This window comes from Equus przewalskii, chromosome 29 (genome assembly GCF_037783145.1).
Source record: "Equus przewalskii isolate Varuska chromosome 29, EquPr2, whole genome shotgun sequence".
NCBI classification, from domain to species: Eukaryota; Metazoa; Chordata; class Mammalia; order Perissodactyla; family Equidae; genus Equus; species Equus przewalskii.
The window spans coordinates 23,238,593-23,260,905 of NC_091859.1; the positions used below are offsets into that span (position 1 = coordinate 23,238,593).

At 41.6% G+C, this 22,313-nt stretch overlaps 1 long non-coding RNA gene across 1 annotated transcript; it reads right to left on the reverse strand.

Moving 5' to 3' along the window:
* Positions 1 to 2,295: 2,295 nt before the first annotated feature.
* LOC139080191 (uncharacterized) lies at positions 2,296 to 21,974 on the reverse strand. The gene is made up of 4 exons (XR_011534478.1): positions 21,713 to 21,974; positions 5,498 to 5,648; positions 4,974 to 5,049; positions 2,296 to 3,895 (listed from the first exon to the last, which is right to left on the reverse strand). It is a non-coding gene; the product is annotated as an uncharacterized lncRNA (long non-coding RNA).
* Positions 21,975 to 22,313: the final 339 nt, after the last annotated feature.

Consider the following 22,313-nt stretch of genomic DNA (forward strand, 5'->3'; position numbering starts at 1 on the left):
ATCATGTGCAATTTTAAGGTGTATGACGTGATGATTGGATATATGTATATATTGCAAAATGATCACCACAATAAGGTTACTTAACTCCTCTGTCTCCTCACATAATTACTGTTTTGTGTGTGTGGTAATAACTTTTAAGACCTACTCCTTTTTTTTGTTTCACCTCCCCATCTTAAGATCTGGTCCTGTTTCTCTGATGATCAAAATCTCCTGGAGAGAAGTTACTCAGGGAAACACCTGTAATATATGGCAGTGATTGCAGTGTGTGGCCTGAGCTGGATCTGGTCTAACTGGGCTTTGTTTCTTGTGTGTTTGATTATTTTCTTTACCCTGCTCAGTACCAACTCAGAGAATAAGTGCCAGCTTTACTGGGGGTTTCCATATTTGCAAAAGAAATCCACAATTTCAAAATAAGTCTTGGATAGATGGTGATAGAAATAAACCTGCAGAAACTTGGGAAAGTGAGGAAGAAGAAACACATGGTTTGTGGCTAAAAAAGTCCTTGTTGGGGGGCTGGACCCCCGGTTCAGTGGTTAAGTTCAGCACGCTCAGCTTGAGGGGCCCCAGGTTCATGAGTTTGCAGGTTCACAGGTTCAGATCCCAGGCATGGACCTACACCACTTGTCAGCCATGCTGTGGTGGAAACCCATATAAAGCAGAGGAAGATTGGCACAGACGTGAGCTCAGGGCTAATCTTCCTTACCAAAAACAAACAAAAAAAGGAATGTTGGCAGCAAAGTGAGAGGAAAGGTTAGCAATGAGGGACCAACTCCAAGGTTTAGAGTGATGATAGAAGAAGTTCTGGGCTGCCAGTCTGTAGTTCAGCTTCTTTTCTTTCTTCATCAGATGATTATTGAGGTCCTACTTTTTTGCTAGGATTGTATTGAGAGTACAAATGTGAATAAGAAACTGAAGAAGAAGAATGGGTCTCCTTGAGACAGAGGACCTCTTACCCACATATGTGTTCCAGCATAGGGTCCTGCCCTTCCTGTTCATACCCCAGTACAAGCCTATCCTAAGTACAAGTACAAGTACTGTTTCTCAATTCATCTCTATGCTTTAACCATACAAACCGAGCCCTGTGCTCTCCTCCCTAATGCAGTTCACCACATAACCTTGACTTTGGCGTGGTCTGGGCTGGAGTGCTGGCTTAGGCCTTCAGCAGTCATGTTACTTTGGACAACCTGCTTAAACTCACCGAATTTCCCTTTCCTCATCTGAAAAGGGGTTTATAACCCTCACTTCTTCAGAAGATTATTATGTGCGCTAATGATGGTTTTACGTCAAGGACTTAGAACAATATCAAGTATGTATTAAATAGTCAATGTGTGGTACACATTAATATATCCATTGTAATCGTGTGAGCGGGAACCAGGCAAGGAAAGGGTTACTGAGAATCTGATCGGTAACCAACATGGTCTGTTAAATATTTTCCAGACGAAGAGAAAACTAAACGTGATGTTTTTCAGAAGTTGATGTCCCAGTTTTTGCAGATGTTGCCATCTTACAGTGAAACTTATACGGTTGTAGCAAGATCCCTGCAAATTGCTCCAGGTCCAAATGTCCAAAAGTTACCTTGAACTTATTATGTAATAGTACGTTGAATTCATTATATAATGGTCCCCTTATCTACTGCACATGTGCCCTGATTGAGCACAGCCGTTACACCGTTGTAACACGTCCTCTGCACTCCGGTGTACAGAGTTTCCACAGGCACCAAGCTCAGGGGGACACTGCTTTGGGAGCTGTCTCTGGGGTTCTCCATTGTTTGTACAAGCAATAAACCTTTTTGCACCCACTTCAGCCTCAGTTATGCTTTTTGGCTCTGCGCTCACCAAGAGATGAGCCCACTGAGCTCGGTTACAGTCAAGCTTTTGAGTTATTACCAATAACAAATACCATTACTTGGAATATTATTCAGCCATGAGAAAGGAGGATATCCTGACATTTGCGACAACTCGGATGGAACTTGAGCACATTATGCTAAGTGAGATAAGTCAGGCAGAGAAAGTACTGTATGGTATCACTCATACATAGAATCTAAAAAAGTCAAACCCGTAAAAAGCAGAGAGTAAAATGGTGGTTGTTGGGGGGTGGTGGGGGGATAAGACTGATGGTGTTTAAGGTACAAACTTTTAACAAGTAGTAAATCAGCCATAGAACTAATGCACGGTATAACGAATGTAGACAATAATATTATACAATAATTATGTCATGTGATAAATATTGCTATAAGCGCAATTATATTACAATATACAAATGTATCAAAGCAACACGCTGTACGCCTTAAACTTACACAATATTTCATGTCAAAATTTATTTAATAAAAAATTTTTAAAAACAAACACCATTACCATTTATTGCAAAAAACCCTCAGTCCACATTAAGGAAACAGGGGTTTATCTGATAGAGCTATATCCATTTCTGTGTCCCATCAGCCCCAAGCTCAGGGATTTCTTTGCACAAGCATCATGTTACACGATGACATCATGCACAATGGTTACAGGTTCTGTGCCCAGAGTCAGACTGCCTGGATTTGAATTTCTGCTCCTCCACTCACATGCTGGGGGCCTTGAACACATTGAAGAAAATGTCTCTGCCTCAGTTTCCTCAACTGCAAGATAAGGTTAATAACAGCCCTTGTCTCATAGGAGTGTCGTGAGGATGAAGTAACACCATCGTGTAAAGGGCGTATCACACAGCACCCAGCACAGCATTTGCTCCGTCAGTGTTAACTATCTCAAACTTTTACACATTGATGTTCAAAGGAATAATACTTGCTTGGAAGTGGAAAGCTCCAACATGGAAGGGTAAATCAAGTGCCCTTCCGAGTCAAAGGTGGTGATGAATACCTGTGGCTGGAGAGACCCAGAAAGGCTGTTATTTCTCTCTTTCTGCTTTAGCCTCACCATCTGTGAATTAACAGACCAGCTGGACAGGATGGTCTCCCAAGGCCAAGAGTAGCTCAGGTGTGCTATGATTTTAAGAAATGCCCTGGAAGAGTATCTAGCTTTCAGACTCAAGTGTGAGAAAGTCCTGGTTAGGATGGGTGCGGAGGAGGGGATTGGTGGGGATCAGGAGGAGGGGCCACGTGTGTGACCTTTCCCCTTGACAGTCCAACCCCTCCCCTAGGCAACAGTGCTCACAGCCATCAGTACCCTCATGACAGTTCTGCTCAGGACTTTGCAGAAATAAGCTGAAATGCCTTTCAGCCAAAATGCAGAGTTCTGCGACCTTATAGAAAAGCAAGGCAGTATATTACCCTGTAAATTGACTAGTGTGGCCCACTTCTGGCCTGGTTTATAGTTATGATGCTGAAAAAAAACACAGGCCAAGTCGAAATCAGCAGATCATGGTCCAACCCCTGGTCAAGTAACACGAAAATAAACTGCTGATAGCGGAAGCTCTGGCCCACTCCTGAAGAACGGGGGCCTCGCAGAGGGCAGCAGGAGCCTGCGCCCTCCACAGTGGCCCTCCCTGAGCCAGGCGCCAGCTCCCAGCTCATCATCTCTGCCTCTGCCCCCCTTCTAGGTACTGGGGGACGGTTGCACTTCTATTGTGATTTGAAATGATTCCATGACTCAATTCTATTGTTCTGTGTACGGTGAGTAATGAAACATTTTTAACAGCATCTTTCGGGCGCCTTTTCCTTTGATTTTTCCAGCTTAATGACATTATTGGGAGGGCTTCGGGGACCGTTAGGCAGATGTCCTTCCTGGCGAAGTTGCTGCTTCAGGAGAAGTCATTACTTTTTGTGGGGCCCACAGGCACTGGAGAGGCTGCTCTTCCCGACAGCTTCCTGCGACGTTACCTCATGAAAAATATGTTATGTGTCAAATTAACTTCGCAGTACAGGCCTCAGTTAAGCAGACCCACGACATCTCCCTAACGGAACCTGAAAGGTACCCAGAGTTTTAATTAAAATCAAGAATGTAATTGTGCTTAGTTTACTCCTCAGAGATTATCCACAAAATAATATGAAGCGCTCGCCTTCGGTTTCTGACAGAATAAATGAAACTTGATTTGTTCCTCCCTGTAATGTTTATTACCGGGGAAACTACAATTTAATTGTTGTTGACAAATATTCTGATTTATGAGGTGCATAAAACAGAACACAGTCTAGATGGCATGTGTCTACTTAACTTTTTCTTTGCAAAATTTTGCTTCAGGAGGCTGTGCTAGCTGTCTGTCATGGGTATTCTTTAGGCCAAAGCATATTAAAGTAAATAACCAGATTGGATCTTGACTAGTAAAAAGAACCATCTGTTAGGGAGAGATGTAAGCAGTGGGCGATAGAGTCGGCACTTGCCAAAACAGAGGGGCAAAAAGATCGACTGGAAGAATGGCAGTGTCCAGGGGATTCTATCCAGAAGCTGGTCAGCTTTCCAGCATCCAAATCATGCACTTTTAATTCATCACATGGCAAAAGACAAGTCAGACACCATTGGCACCATAAAAGAAAATTTGCAGTGCACCAGGAACTGTTCAGTCAAGGGGACTTTGCATCCATTCCACATGGACCATTTTGTATGTTTAAAGTTTAGAACCGAAACCTGAGAATGCAGAGGTGGGTAAAGAATCTATTTCAATCACAGATTCTATTCATAATGTTAGTTCATTACTAGAAAAACATTTCGAGGTAAATATGCCCATGACCTTTCTCCAAACAAAGTCTGAATATAGCAAGTAACAGGCATTTATGGAATATCCCAATTCATATATATACATATATATATATATATATATATGTAAAACCTTTCGGGGATATATATATCATATATATATATAGTCTTTCAGAAGTTACTGACAAAGTATTTGCTATCATTATCAACCATGTGTTGGTTCAGATAATGGTCATTTTTTATATGTGTCTTGAAGGAAACTAAAATAAGTATGATTAATTTTAATGCAATATGTTAAAATATACATTTACATATTTGAGAACTGTTAAGTTGAATCATCTTAAGACTCACAGTATTTCTTTCCACTGGGGATTGTTAAGCCTCAATAATATATACAATTACTGTTCTGTTCTTCCAGGTCCTTGTCCTAGAAAAAGCAAAATGGATGTTAATGGAGAGCCGTCTTTGCCCTCAGCATGGCTGTGGGTGATTACAGACTTTGTATACTTTGTTTTCGAGATTTTTCTGCTTTCTCAAACTTATATCCCGACGTACTTTGCTTTTGCTGCATTTTTTAGCTCAAAGAGCTCTTTCAGGCATAATTAAATCATTTAATGTTCCTGAGTGTTATTTCCCTCCTTAAGAAATGCAATTTCATGTCATTTCTTTAATTTGAACTCCTATTAGTGTTTCTGCCTTAGAACGTACCTGCCTTTATGAAGCTTCTGCAGGTACATTTCTAATGCCTGGCATTTTAAGCAGTTAACCCAATACTGCCCCACTGCAGACGGACAGAGCCAGACCGCTACTCCCACTAATGCACTTTCTTCGGTTCATTTTGAGATGCGAACATCACCGTAGGAACTCAACATTACCTCTCAGTCAAGTTCTCCGTCCCTGTCTCCTGGGGAGAGAACGATGTGACAATCAAGCCTTTTCTTATAGTTGACATTTGCAGGGTTCAAATAGAAAAAGTGGATTTTCTCTTCATCTTTAGCCTTGAAATTTTTCAAATCTGTGGCAAGTCTGGAAAAAAGTTAAAGAATTTTGATCACAGAGACCCAAAAGAACGGTTGGGACTCAGAGGGGTCGTGTGCAGAAACTGGAGGAGACTTTTGGGAAAAACTGCTCAATTTGGCAACTTTACCAAAAATGAGGCAGTATCAAAAACAGCTGCTGTCTTAGACGAGGCTGCCACAGCAAAATACCACAGACTGGGTAGCTTACTCAATAGAAATTTATTTCCTCGCAGTTTTGGAGGCTAGAAGTCCAGATCAAGGTGCAGGCAGGTTTGGTTTTTCCTGAGCTCTCTTTCTCCGGCTTGCAGATGGCCACCTTCTCACCGTGTCCTCGAATGGCCTTCCCTCTGTGTGGTACCTCTCCATCTTCTTATATGGACTCCAGTCAGTTTAGACTAGAGCTCATTCATATGACCTCATTTAACCATAATTACCTCTTTAAACACCTTATCTCCAAATACAGTCATATTTTAAGGTACTAGGGGTTAGGACTTCAACATAGGAATTTTGAGGGGACACAATTCAGTCCATAATAGCTGCAAACACTCTCAAGTGTGAAGAGAGCAGCCGGTGGGGTAGGGGGGTGAGGAATTAATTAAATACACCCAAGATGCAGAGCACCCAACTGGACAAGATGAATAAAGGAAGGCTCATCCTTTGGATTCGAAGTATTTTATTTCTGCACCTGAAAGGGCTACATAAACCTATGGAACTCACAGACCAAGACAATGTCTTCAAGGGAGAAACAGATTCAAGAAATGGAGAATCAGAGCTAAGTGACTGTTCATGGCACGGTCCTAGTTAATCCAGCCTCAAATTCATTCTAAGCCCAGTATTAAGGCATTGGATAAATTTTCTCATTGGCTCTAGACTGAGCTCCTCCAAGGCAGGGACTCTGTGTCATACACTCCTTGTGTCCCTCATGCCCAGCGAAGGACCTGACACATTCTGGGGGGATATGTGTGCTTCCTGAATGGAAGCAAAGCCTTCGTTACCAGAGCAAATGAGGACACTGTGGAGAGCCTAGAGTCCTGCTGATTTCTTATATTAGGTGGAACTATCTGGTGTTTCTCTCAAATTAGAGCTTTTTCTGCCGGAGTGGTATTTGCAATAGAATGCGTGACAACTGTGAAGAAAATGAAGAATTCGCTTTAAAATTCCATTTATTCATCCCTAGTGTTTACTCAGAAAGTATTTACAGAACATATTAAGGCATTAAAAGTTTCAGAGGGATTAACAGCCCCCTTGGAATGTCAGAGGCCCCATGGAAATGATCTAAATATTTCCCTAAAATTCTCATCAAACTTCAGCACACTACTTCTTTCAAATTTACAACCTTTCTTAGAGAAACATATGACGTGTTCTTTGTTATCCCGCTTCTCTATGTCTTTACAATTGTGCCGGGTGGAAATTTCCGCTAAGCTCCTAATTTTACGTCTTACAGGTTTTATTAAATAGCAGCCATTCAGCCAACTCACCCTCAGACAATTAATTGTTCTTTAGTAATGAACTCTGATTTTCACATACTAGGATGGCAATAAAGAGAATCTTAGATGTTTTCATTCTACCATATTGACTTTCTAGCTGAAGACTTCTCTGGGAAGCGTGATGCAGAGCTCATGAAAGAATCAGGCCCATCCTTTAGACTCCAAGTGTTTTCTTAAAAGAATAGCTGGCGTCAACCTTGGCTGTACTGTCCAAGGTTTCTTTTATTTCTTCTAAAACCCAAAGCAATTTCACACGAGCTCTCTTTTATCTTTAGAATACCCCTCTCAGGAAAAGCAGTTGTGGTGCCTCTGTTTTGTGAATGGAAACACTCACACAGGGAGATGTTCACTGTTCTCCTTCAAGCCCGGAACTGGGCTCACACTCCGGGTCTTCGTCAACTGCAGTGGCAGAGCTGACTTTAATAGCTTGGAATGGAAACTTTTGAAGGTGCCTGTAATCGGCAGAGCTCCTGGCATTTCGTGGGCACTCGGTACAACTTAGCTTGATGTGGCAAGAGATTTCAAATCAACTGAACTTCAATTAAAAATTCTCTACAGTGGTTCAGGGCCACTTACAAAACAAAGCCCTCCTGTGAACACTGTTTTCATGATAGAAAATGATCAGGCAGAGCCACATTTAGCAATCTGGAGATGATAGTTCAGAGGTATTAATAATCCCTGCTCTCTAAGGAACAGAATAGAGACTGTTATTTAAAAGATGGAAAAGTCTTTTTGTCTCACCATAGACAAGTTACATGTGGCCCATCTCTGGACTCTGTGCTCGATGCCTTTGTTGACACTATCTCTAGATGAAGCTTAAGTTAGAATGATGTAAGTATAGAATCCTAGGGTTTTTAGGGGTCTTAAGAAGCATCTTATCCAGCATTCCATCCAGTGCCTGAATTTCTCCCATAAGATTCCCCAACTGTTGTCACTCACTCTTTGCTTAAACATTTCCAATACTGTAAGGGGCCATTTCTCCTTTGAAAATCTCTTACTGATGAGGAACTTCTGTATGTTTCATTGTCATACAATGAACAGAAATTTCTTTTTCTAACTTCAACCTATTTATTCCAGTTCCACCTGGTGGGCTGCTAGAGAACTGTATAGTTGGTAATACCCATCCTATCTCCTTTTCTCCTAGCTAAGCAATCCCAGCTCCTCCAACTACACTTAATAGGACATGGATGCAGTTCACCACCTCTCCTTGTGGTCATTCCACTGAATGTATACATTTCAATATTTACTCATTTCACAGAAATTTCTTGAGCACCTACTGCATGCCACGAACTCTTCCAATGTGTCTATGTCTTCTCATGTGAAGCCAAGAAGCAAAAACTATGCTATCGATGTGGTCTATAGCTCTACTAACGGACTACAAAAACTTGGTCAAGTCGTTTAGTATCTTCCTGGATGAGTTTCTTCCAGAATATCATTTCCCATTCATCCGGACACCATCCTTCTATTAATATAACTGAAGACTGCCACAGTTTTGCTTTGTTTCTGTTTTTGGTGGTGGTTATTTTTAGTGAGGAATAATGGTGGTCATTGTGGTAACAATCCCAAAATCTCCATGGCTTAACCCACAAATGGCTTGTTTTCTGCTCACTTCACAAGTGACATGAGGTCACAAGTCGAGAGGCAAGGGCAGGGGAGGGGCTCTGCTCCACACAATCTTTCAATGACTCAGGCTTTGGTACCTCCAAGGGCCTCTGAGTGCCCCAGTGTATCCAGCCCTAAGTCAAGTGAAATTATGGAGAAGGCTTAGTGCTCCTACCTGCCTTGGCCCAGAGGGGAAGCACATCTTCTCATGTTCCATTGGCGAAAACCAGTCCCAGGGAGGTTGGGAAATGTAGTCTAGATGTATTTCCAGAAAGAAGAGAGGAACTGAATTATGTTGATTGCAGCAGTGTCCACACAGCTGTCTCTCATCATGGCCTTAAATAGAACTCACTGTTTAAACCCTAAATCTCACTCAAAAAGGCCACATGAATTGTACTGTCTTGAATTTGTACAGTTGGTTTATTAGACTCAAGAGAAGATGTCTGTTAAATTTTTGTCTGATTTGATTCAGACCATTTGTTTTATTTTGTTTTCAATCTTTATTCTGTCACAGGTTATATTTACTATCACTTCCACATTCATATTATCTTATCATCTGTACATTTCATGAAATTGTTGTTATATCTTCTTGAAAGGCATTAATTGAAAAGTTAAACTCTCTGGGGCAGAGGACAGAGACTATGGCACACTGTTAGAAACCCCATTCCAAAGCATCAGAAATGAGCCTCCTTTGTATTTAGTGCTTCTTCCAATTACAAAGTCATTCATAGATAGGTAGGTAGATAGGTAAATAGATAGATGACAGATAGTCATATATATGACTATATATATACACAGTCATCCTGCTAAAATGCGTATCTCTTCCTCATTCCCTTGCTTGAAATCCATCATTCATTTATTAAATGAACAATTTTTTTAATCTTTACTGTGGGCCAGGTATCTTGCTAAGCTTTTGATACATTTCTCTTTAATCTTCATAAGTATCTAAAAGGTAGTTATGCTCATGTTACCAATAAAGAAACTAAAACTTAGGGAGATAAAGAAATCCATTCAAGCTATGTAGTTTGGAGTCAGAATTTAAACCCTGCTGTCTGCCTCCAAAGCCTGCTATTGCATGTGCTTCGCTACCTTTCATACCTCAAGGAGCCCTCTTATCTGTTCTCCTCCCTTTCAGGCCCTAAGCAAATGTGGTTGGGGAGGGAGGGATAACCTCAACAGCACCTATTTCAATTATTTTCCAGGGACCAGTATTATGTCCCATATCACCGATTATTTTTCCAAGATCCAATGTGAAATAAAGCAAATCATGGATTTCTCCATTTCCAGTAGACGTTTTTGCTGGACTTCTCTCTTGGCAGACTTTGACTCTGTTGGCCATTCCTGTTCTCTTGAAATACTTTCTTTCCTTGGCTTCAATAATACCTCACTCTCCTGATTTCCTTCTCTCCCTCTGGCCATTTCTTTTTTGTCTTCTCTATTTAGCATCAAATGTTGTTGTTCCATTTGAAGTTGGAATCTAGGCCCCCATCTTCTCATCCATGCCTCTGGCTACATCACCACATCTATGCAGATGAGTCCAAACGTACGTATGCCATTTTAGACTTTCCTCTGAGCTCCAGACCCAAATATCCAGCTACTTCCTTGGCTCATCACACTCAACAGTCCAAAAGTAGACATGAGCTTCCCTGGCAAACCTGGTTTTCTTCTGGGGGTCTCAGCTCACTGAACAGTACGCCATGTACACCAGAATCCGAGAATCACCTCTCTGCTCTCTATCCATCACCACCCTGTCACTGTTATCTCATAATTATCTTTACACTCATTCATTTTCTCCATCTCTTCTACTTCCACCCTAGTCTAGCCCTTCTGTGCTATCTCTTCTGAAATAGCACACTTGCTGGTCTGCCCACATCCATCCTAGTCTCCTGACAATGCACACCCCACACTGCAACCATAGCGATCTCAACAAAACCTAAATCTATCTACATCTTCCTCTGCTTTAAACATCTCAAAGGCTCCCCATTGTTCCTTGACCTCTAGCCACACTGGCCTCTTCTCAGCCCCACTTAGATACCTGCTCCCTCCTGCCACAGGACATTTGTACATGTTATTCTCTCTGCCTGAAGTGCCCTTTCCCATGATCATCCTGTCTCTTGCCTGAGACAAATTGTATTCCTGCCTCACGTCAGGGCAAACATCACTTCCAGGGAAGACTACTCCTGTCATATGCTCACACTTACACACCTTTCTTGTTTCTTTTGTAAGAGATATCATGGTTGTCATTTTACATTTTTTATGGTGATTCTTTGATTAATGTCTGTCTTCCCACTAGACTGTAAGCTCTGCAGGGGCAAGGCCCATGTCTCCTTTCACACCCCATTGTATTCCCAGCACCTAACAGAGTGCCTAGCACATTTCTGTTGAATAAATGAATGACCCAATCCATATTCTAACTCTAATCATTTGAATTCCAGGAAACTGTCCTGATTTAATGAAAACTAAAATATCTACTTCATTATTAAATTTTGTCTTCATGAGCATTCATTGTGGGCAGGCCTGAGCCAACATTTCACTTAACCAGGGGAAGCATATTCATTCACGTGCGTGAAATCTGCCATATTACGGCACAGCACACAATGAAACACAAACTCTGATGCTAGAATGTTTTCCAATCATGAGCTATTAATAATTTAACAAAATTAATTCAAAACACTTCACTCGACAGTGAAACAGAGATGAGGAGGAAATGAAGCGTGTGCCAGTCTTCCAGGGTTGAATTAAACATGGCAAACGAGTAAAAGGAAAAAGCCACCGACCCTTGTTTAGAGTGAAAGTCTGCATTTAGAATTTAATGTGAATTTTATGTTTTTCTAAAGATATTGAAGAACAAACATCAGAAACATAAATAAAAATCTTTGCTTTACACAGGTGAATGATTTAACATGGTAATAGTTATTTGTCAGGCGTCAGAAAAGGAAAGAAAATTGAAAGGATTTTTTTTTCTTCAGCACGAAGCAGTAATCAAGTCAAAGAAAATCTTTCAGTAATTATTATTATTAGGAGAAATCATTAGGAGGAAAAAGTGAAGCAGACAATCCACAGAGCATAGAATTAGCTCCTACCCAGAGGATCCTACAATTTTCACCAGAACGGGATGGGGACGCGGGAGCCATTTATTAGAAAAACAGGTGAGCCAGCAATGGAGCAAAGTCTCCCAGCTGAAATTTGACTTTGGATAGCGAAGCCAGCTGAATTCTCCAGCCCAGACACCAAGAGTGAAGAGGAGAAAGATGGTGAGCCAGCTGCCATCATCGTTCTCCAGAAGAAGGAGAAGGGAAGGGGGCAAACAGATGTGCAGCAGCAGGACGTAAGTCTCGTCAAGGAGAAATGTTGGCATGTAGACCAGTGGTCCCCAAACACGAGAGCGTCGCAATCACATGAGAGCTTGTTAAAATGCGATGAGCGGGCCCACCCCTAGAATTCCTGATTCATAGCTCTGAGATGGGCCCAGGAGTTTGCATGTCTAACATGTTCACAGCTGATTCTGTTGCTGCTACTCTAAGGACCACCCTCTGAAATCCACATGCGAAACTTCTAATAAAAATGAGTGCTGGGGGCCAGCCCAGTGGCCAAGTGGTTAAGTTCGCGCACTCTGCTTTGGTGGCCCAGGGTCTTGCTGGTTCGGATCCAGGGCACGGACATGGTACCGCTCATCAAGGGATGCTGAGGCGGTGTCCCACATGCCACAACTAGAGGGACCCACAACTAAAAATATACAGCTATGTACCGGGAGGCTTTGGGGAGAAAAAGGAAAACTAAAATCTTTATTAAAAAAAAAAAGAGTGCTTACACTGTGCTGAGGGTTTTGTATATGTCATCTGATTTAATCTTTATAACAACCCTGGGAAAGGAGAAAAACATCCCCTTCTTACAATGAAACCGAGTCTGAGGCATTAGGTGACCGGCCACCCAAAGTGGGGGAAGTTCTGTCTAATTCTAAAGCCCAGTGACCTTAACTGCTATTCTGTACAGTCCTCTCAGCATCGGACCCAGTTTGAGGAACCACCCTTCAAACTAGGGTGCTGTCAATTCTAAATAAGGCATCATTGACCATCCCCCACAAAAAGTTAAAAATCATGAAGTTGACTTTCAAAGTCCCGAACAGCGGTAAGCCCACAGACAGGAAGGTGCTTATGGTTAAACATTATTGGTGCTACAATAACACACTGTGAAAGAGATAATTAATGATGTTGCAGACAGCAACTGGATGTACATGCCAGGCCTATTGATAAGCGAGAGAGAAATGGAATAAGAGAATGGGTGGCTCTAATGGAATCAGGTTAGACACTGATCAGAGAAGTGTAGACCTTACCACGAATGAGCAATGGTAAAGGCAACCGGGGAGCCATCAAGGGCCCTGGAGAGGAGATGGGGACAGTCAAATAGAAAGGAGGTAGAAATCGGAGGTCAGAACATGAAGAACACTGCCAAGGTGAAACAACGCCCCAAGCAGGAGCCAGGGGATGAGCAGTAGGGAGGCTGGGTTCTTCTCACAGTACATCCATTGGCCTCCAAAGAAACCTACATCCTAGAGAAGAGGCAGTAATCAGGAGAACAGCTTTGGAGTATAACAGACTGTGCCTGGGTGAGGTGGGTTACAAAACCCCTCTACACTTCAATTCCTCATCTGTGTAATGGAACTAATAATTCCTACTTGAAAGGTTCTAAGAATTAAATGAGAGAATGTATGTGAAGCACTTACTACCTGGGGCATTGTACTAGCTCAGAATATGCTAACTCTTTTATTATTATTGCTATTGTTGCTTCATTATTGTCATCGTTAATATTATCATCCTTATGGGAAGAGCAATTTTGCCTTATGGGAAAGGCAAAATATAATGGCCTGGATAATCTTCAGTGAAAAGTTCACAAGTGTTCCTCCCGTTAATCAAAAGCTTGGCAGTTTGGGTCATGTGGTCTCTGATGACACAGGTGCTCCTGAAAGAATTAGCAAAAAGGTAAAATAAAATAAATAAAAGCAGCATTTGGTGTCCTACTTTCTCCAGAAGGTTTGCAAGTTCTCCTAATTAAATTTTTGAGTAAATTCCGTTCCACAGTGGTGCTGGTTTTACTTGGATGCACTATAGAAAGATTCACAGCCTCGGTATAAACTTCTCCACTCTGGGTGCCAAATTCCTTGCTGTAAGTGCGACATCAGAATTCATTTATTATTTCACCCTCGCTTAATTAATTCCACTGCCAGCTACCTGTTGATGATGGAGTTCTGTTGTCAATGCTGAACAAAGTTTTAAGCCAAAGAGTTTTAACAACTTGTTCACTGCTGGGTGGTCTGCCACTTTTGATTAAACTTCATGAGGATTTATAACCATCTTTCCCCCCAACATGTCTGTAACCTTTAAGGGAAGTCCGATAAAAAGCGAAGGTCATGGGTTCCGAAAGCTCTTGTTGTCATAAATATGTTAGACAGCTGATCCTGAACACGCAGCTGTTTCTCATCCTTTCTCCACCCTCCCCTCACTTATTTTTTACAGCGATTCCCAACAAGGATAAAAATTAACGTGAATAGAATTAATGGTTTAATTTTGCAAGAGAAAAGAGAGAGTTTACGATGTCTCGCAGAGGAAAGGGGCTTCTGTCTTTACTGATGACCCAAACATGTCTGCCAAGGAGAAATATGGTGTCCAGTCTCCCATTGAACTGCCACAGGAATGGATTGGCCGTGGCTACTGGCTTGACAGGTGCAATAAATATTAATTAGTGTGCTTGGCTACAGAGGGAGTAATGATATACACTGTTCCTCTGAAGCGTTAAATTGTAGTGTTAGTCTTGATAATGCCTCATCTTCTCCATCATGGCAGGAAAACATTTTGAGTTACACGCGTCCTGTATAGGCAAAGGAATAAAGGTTTATCTGTTGTCAGGAATTACAGGTGCAAAAAGGGGGGCTAAGACTGATCGTGAGTCAGGCACTCAGCATTCCCAGTGTGATTGTTGTGTGTGGTTTTTTAAATCAGCCTTTCAGGTGGCACAAATGCATTTCTAAAATTTTGCTGTTGTTAAGGGATAAAGCTGAAACATTTTGCTATTGTCAAGATACTTGATTACATTGGAAATGGATTTGGAAACTCCTTGTCTAAAACCTATGCCACAAATATGCATTAAATATTAGAGGAAATGTGCTTATTAGATTATGGGGGAGTTGGTAGGTTTACGGCATTGGACTGAATTATTAGGATGTTCCCGAGTGTTTGTGAATAAGTACCTATAACAGCCTGGGACCTGGAGACAGCTGTATTTGGGAACTAAAGAGAAAATTGCTCTTAAAATTCAGCTCTGATCAGAAACAAACAAACAAACAAAAAACCAGGCAAGGAAGCCGCAACAAGCAAGTTAATGTTAGCACTGATTCTAGGCTTCAAACCAAACACGTTTTTGAAATGGATATGTTTAGTTGTTTACACCTGAAGTTACAGCAAAACAACAGCTTTCACCAAGAAAAGAGGCTCTAATTAAATACTGATATTTTCCAAATCCTTAATTATAATGGCTTACAGTTCTGCCTAAGGGCTTCTCTAGGAGCTAATTTGCTGGAATATTACCATTTACACTTTTTCATTTGTTGAAGATCTTGCTCCCTCGCGAATTGCCTTTTTTAGTTGGTTGTAACTTCATTTGGCATTCTCTTTCTGGGAATGCTTCCTACCCCCTGTATAGGAAAGACTAGCAAGAAACTTGGCAAACAAAGTTTCCTTCTGGGTGGAATTCTTCCCCTCCTGCATGGCTGAAATGTGTTGATATCTGTTTCTGTACTGCAGCTGCGAAGAAATGGTTTTTGGCAATGCAAATAGACCCGTGTTTCTTATTCTCTCCTGGAGCCCTGGTTCTAGCAGCATATCCCCAAGCAAGTGTTTCTGGAGTTACAGCAAGCACATAGAAGCAGTACCCAAAGGGCACTGAAATATTAACTAATGATGAGCTGCCTGAATCAGCAGGTGCCTGGGGACCAGGGCCCGACTGCTTCTGCAAAGTACGCCGGGCTATCTCCCAGGACACAGGCAGCTCCAGTCTGTGGAACATGCTGTTCCGCTATTCCCTGCTCCCCTACAACACTTCCACCTGCTTTCCTAGAGAAGAGCAGAGTCCACCTTCCCCTCAGGTCTATATAAAAGTTTTGTCTACCCTCTGGAAACGGGCTCTGCAATTATAGTCCTCTATATCTCCTGCCTAAAATATCCTTCAACATAGGGACCGCTGTGCACAGGCAGCTGATGGGGAGTAGCGACTAATACGTGAATAGTCACCTCTTGTCCCCAGCACGGAGTCAGAGCCCTAGAACTTTATCCTTGGCAGGGTGGACCAAGAGGTAAACAGAGAGGCCAACGGGATAAGAGCAGGGCATATTCCCTAGCCTCAAGTAAAAATGTGCTCCTCTACCATTCCCTGGACTAGACGGTTCCATCTAGCTGATAGGAAACAATTTATAGAAAAGGCCAAGTTTCCAAATGTCATCAAAACACAGATAACTAACGAGATCCTTGAAGAAGACGAGAATTGGATGCTGTGGCCCCATTACTAAACACTGCCTTAGCAGGTTGTGCTTCCTACCTACTTTGAAAAATTTCAAAGTTCAGTCCCCTCAACCAAAGGCATCTCCAGAGGCAAATCAGGAGATAATATTCAGCAACCTATTGGTCTCATGAAAAAAGCCCACCAACTAAACATTGAGAAAGCTATATCAAAAATTGAGCATGCTTTGATTATTTCCTTTGAGCTCCAGAGATTCTTCAAAACTCTCTTTCCCGTATAAGGTGCCATGTCTGCTCTAGTCCTGGGCGATCACCTAACGATTAGAATTACTAAGCTCCCCCTAGGCATGGTTAAGAGTCTCAAACAGAAATACATCTAGTTAGATACAATTCTGCTTTTATCCACAGGAACAGAAAAGCACCTACTGAAACCTCAAAAAATATACATTTTAAAATAATGTCTAAATAAGAGGGATTTAAAATAAAAATGTTAATGTATTTGGAACCAGATAGATCTGGGTTTAAATGTGGATTCATCAGGAGATGTGCCGTCTTGGATAAGTAGCTTGAGCCTCAATTTCCTCATCTGTAAATTGAGTATAGTGGTACTTCTCTCTTTGGGCCCTCAGGAAGATCAAATGAGATTATGTTTATAATATTTGGCAGAGTGCTTAGTGCTAATAAAGAGATGCCACACATAGTAGTTACATGAAAATAGTAATTACTATAATCTTTGCTGTTAAATTAAACTCCAAAATCTTCACCATGACCCAGAAGGTCCTGCATCACCAGATTCCTCTCCATAGTCATCATACCATGTGGTATACAGAATTATGACCATCAAGAAGATTCCATGCCTCAATTTCTGAGAATGTGAATCTGTTGAGATATCACACCTGTGATTATGTGACTACGTTTAAGGCGCTAATCAATTGACTTTAAAACAGAGTATCGTGGATTATCGAGGTGAGTACAATAAAATCACATGAGCCCTTAAAAGCAGAGGCAGGCAAGGCTATCAGAGAGACATGAAATCTGAGAAGGACTTAACCTGTTGTTTCTGGCTTGAAGATGGAAGAAGCCACATGAATTGTGTGAAAAGGAAACAAATTCTGCCAACCACCACCAAGGACCCTGACCCCTAGATAAGAACTACAGCCAGATCCACATCTTGACTTCAGCCTTGGGAGACCCTAACCAGAGAACACAACTGTGCCCAGACTTCTGACCCACAGAAACTGTGAGATAATAAATGGATATTGCTTTAGGCCTCTAATTTGTGGTAATTTGTTATGGCCACAATAGGAAACTGTAGCCGTCTACCCGTTACCAAAACAGTTTTTGAACATGCCATGCTCTTTCTACCTCAGAGCCTTTGCACAGGCTGCTCCCTCTGCCTTTGATCTCTTTCCCTAGCTCTTCACCCAGCGAAGACCTTTTGTTCATCCTTTTGGTGTCAGGTCAAATTTCACCTCTTCATAAAAGCAGTCCTTGGATTTCTTATTTAAAGTGGGGCCCTCCTCCATTTAGACTCTGTTTCAAGCCCCTGTTGATCTCATCCCAAGTTTTTATCAGAGTTTGTAATTATCTTGTCTTTTTTTCTTGCTTACTTTTCCCTACTTGATTGTAAATGCAGCACCTACCATGACTCCATAAATAGTTGTTGAATGAACATGGATTAATGCTTCACCTCACTCGATCTTTATGAATTGTATCTACTTCTGTGAGGTAGACACTATATTATCACCACATCACAGATGAGGAACCTCAGAAGTACAGATTGAGTAACATTCCCAAGATCACACAGCCCCTAAGTGATGGAGCCTGAGCATGACCCCAAAGTTCATGTTCTCAATCTCTGAGCTTTCATGCCCCTCTGATGTAAGTTCTTCGTAGGAAAATATTGATATCAGAGTGAGCCAACAAGTTTTATTCTCTCAAGTTCAGACATTTGGAACCCTTTAAGATGCAACAGACCCTTAAATTCAAAACTTTGCCTCACGCCATAGCACTTGAGGCGTGGAATCTGGATTAGTGTCCTAGGGTTGGCCAAACAAAGGGGGTGACTTAAAACAACAGGAACTTCTTCTCTCCCAGTTCTGGAGGCTGGAAGCCAGAAATCAAGGTGTCGGCAGGGCCCCGCTCCCTCTGAAAGCTGTGAGGAAGAATCCTTCCTTGCCTCTTCTTAGATTCTGTTGGCTCACTGCAATCCTTGGTGTTCCTTCAATTGCAGATGCATCACTCCAGTCTCTGCCTCCGTCACCACATGACATGCTACCCTTGTGTGTCTGTGTCCAGATTTCCCCTTTTTATAAGGACACCAGTCATATTGGATCAAAGGCCCACCTTACTCCAGTATGAGCTCATCTTTACTTAACTAATTATATCTGCAATGACCCTATTTCCAAAGAAGTTCACATTCTCGGGTATTGGGGGTTAGGATTTCAACATATGAATTTAGGGGGGCACAATTCAACCCCTAACAATCTCCAAACTACAATGTGTAGTTTTGATGTTTATCAGAATGAGGTGTGTTCTCTGCATCTGGGCTGGTCCCGTTCCTCCTTCTGCTGATGTGCAGTGCCTTGTTACCCAGATGGACCACAGCAGCTGAGGTCAGAGGCTGCCGCTGCTGCCTTGGCGGCTGCGACAGGAGGGAGCAATTAGAGAAAAGGCTTGTTTGTGAAAGCCAAGCTCTGTCTCCTCATTACTTTCTCTCTCACTTCCTGCTTCATCCTTGCTCTCTGCCCAGGCTCTTGGGTGGTCGTTTATGGGAAAGCACATGACAGGAATGTATAACTGTGAAAGTGTGATCACTCTCTCGGACATTTGATTCTGCAAATGACAGTTTTACAAAAGCATCTTGCAGAAATCCGGTTGACTCTTTTCTTGACGGTTCTAACTGGAGGCAAAAATAGAAACCTGTACAGCAACCACCAGAATTAATGGAGCCAGATTATTAAAACACTAAAATACCCACTCCTGACTCTGCAGCCAGTCACGACTCATATATGTTTTATTGTACTAGCAGAGACCACTGCACAGCTTGAAGTGTGACTTTGAGGTCACTGAACACGGGGAATTCTCCAACTGTTTCGCAGCTACCACAGGGTATGTGTGCAGAGCCTGCATATTTGCAAGAAAAATATCTGTTTTAAAATTAGCTGGCCAAAATTTTCCAATAATAGAAAAATATAAGATGAAACCCATGAAATATGCTTTAGGACGTCTACTATACAGAGACTGGAACAAAGGACCTCTGGCTTTTATAAAATATGTTTATTTTAGTAAAATATGTCTTCAGCCCTTTGTTCCCACTCATCTCAGGCCTCCCTCTAGCCCATGGCTACCCAAAGGGAAGCAGGAGGAATAAAACATTCTGATATCTGAACCATGTTGCTTTTCATAGAGTCCTGGCATTTTGACTCAAGATTCCAAAATAATAATTAGATATTTAAAATTGGTGTGACTTGGGCTCCCTGGCAAAGAGAACAGACTCTGTCCTTTGCAGCATGGCAACAGGCATTAACCCTTTAGTGCCTGGATCTTGAGGGAGGTATGAGGGGTCCAGAGGAAGGATCATGGTAGGCAGGATGAGAAGGGGGCACTGTGGGGATACAGGGTCATGGTTATTTATCAACTGATTGATTGCGTCAGTGTGAATCAGGTAAAGACCAGCACTGTATACATTTATACCCTGAGGCTCACCCTGAATGCACCAACCTACAAACACCATTTACCATGAAGGATATGGGTAGGTATTTTCTTTGGGCTAAGACGTGAGTTCTCCCAGCTGTCCCTTGCTACAGCTCCCCAAGGTCCCATTAAGGCACTGAACTGTGGCAGTGTTTTACCTGGACCATAGTCATCTACATAAGGAGAGTCTCACTGAGTCAGGGGAGTCCCTGTGTCACTAGGTAGTTAGCGCCCTAGCCCCAAAAAGTGGTATTTTCCCAGCCATTTCCAACACAAGTTGCAGCATTTTTACAAGAAGCACTTTTTTATAGGAAACAAATATATTCAAAGACATTCATATGAACAGATTTTCTGCTCAATGATGCTTACTTGGAACTTAGCTTCAGGTGTCCCCTAGGTAATTTCCCGTTACACCCTGTGATGCAGCTGTCACAGGTCAAAATGGAATAATGGCTAATGCCTGTGGTAAGGAAAGAACAATTGGAAAATCCATAAACTTTCTGTTGAGCTTTCTATTGAAGTGATAGCCACGAGAATAATCCATATTCTTGAATTAGTTGTCAACAGTTAAAACTCAGAATTCACATTTAAATAAAATTTGAATTTCCAGATTGGCTTTGAAAATTGAATGATCCAGCCGCCCTGGGCCTGCCTTCCCACATTAGAGCAATCAGAGTAGGGAGGGATTGGCCCAGTGGCCAAGCTCAAGTCACCACGGTCCCCACCTACTGGATTCATTTCTGTTGCCTGTCTGACCTCTGTGGGCATTTCAGTTCCTGACCCTCGATTTTGTCTCTCTATTGCCAAGGCCAATTTCTTTCTCTAAGGAAAGGCCTCTGTATTGATTAAAAATTTTCAGGACGTTAACTTGAATTTTCTTGGTCTTGGTCACCGCATGTGAAATTCAATACTCAAACTATCCCAAAACATCCTTAATTGCTATTCAAGTCAGATGCATTTACTTAAACAAGCAATTAGCCTTGGCAATAAAAGGCTGAAAAGAAACGAAGTTCATGAATCTGCTATTTCTTCTTCCCTGGATGATGTCATTAGTCAGTGTCCAAACGTCGATGCGTAGCAAATATTATGCCAGTTCTGGTACCAGGGAGACTGGAGGTAGGAATGTCGGATGTTTCAGAAACCTCAAAAGGGCAGAAGGTGGGGTTGGCTGAGAAATGGTAAATTAACTAAATGTCTACTGTGCATTCAATGCTCTACCAGGCAGGCTGTGGGCTTGGAGGAAAGGGTAGAGATTGAGAAAGCGGACCCCAAAATTACATAATTTAAATATTACACATAAAAACATGAATATATATACCATATATATGAATATGAATATACATATATGACACCTTTGCCACTGATTGGGAAATCAAAATAACTGTAAAATATATCCCTAAATCAATGACTGGTATTTAAGTTACACATATAAGTTAAATATTTTACAGCTTAAATATTTTATAAAAAAGAAAAACAAATTCACTGTGTCACCTAAAAGTCTTTTTATAGAAGATTCATTGACTGTAAAACATATGCACAAACGTGCTGAAAAAATTCAGAAATATATAGCATTTTCACCTGACTGCATGGAAACAATAACTAGCATTGCCTGTAGAGTTTTCTCATGAAACATGGTTTGGGTTTACCAAAAGGGAAAAGATGGCTGCGTTAAAAGGCCATACATAGGTTACCATTGTCTGCAGTGAAGACTTTGTAGAAATGGCTCACATGTTCTCATCTCCCTTTTTCTTTTCTCTCAATCACCATACTTTCCCTACCTTGGAAGGCATCCTCCTCAGTTCCACCCATCCGGCACATATTTTCCCCTTCGGAAGTCAAATGCCATGAACTGGAGTTGAAGGGACTGACTGCTTCTTCTCTTGGACAAAAGGAACTTAACCTCCAAATATGAGGCATGAAAGAAGAAACTTTTAAAAACAAACACTAATTTTCAAGCACTTATAGAGTAAGCCTTTTCTTTTGCAATTAAGCACAGACTTGACTAAAACAGATGCTCTTGCTAAATCTGAAAGAATGGGCAAGAAAAAAACCCAACATTTTGACTAAGTTGTTTTGCAATAGACTTGGGAGGGGTGAGTTTGTTTACATTTACATTCCTTAATTTATTAAATAAACATCTATTGATTATCTACTGTGTGCTAGGTTATATGCTAGGTACTAAGGATATAAAAATGCAGCCCCTGACTTAAAGGAGAGTCCAATATAATAAATGCTATAATAACAGTATGTATAAGGTGCTGTGGGAGTATTTCAGAAAGAAGGGTAGTGGATGTGTCAGTTAGCTACTGCTGACATAACATAGAACTCCCAAATGTGGATTCAAAAAACCAGCCATTGATAACTTTTCACATTTCTTAG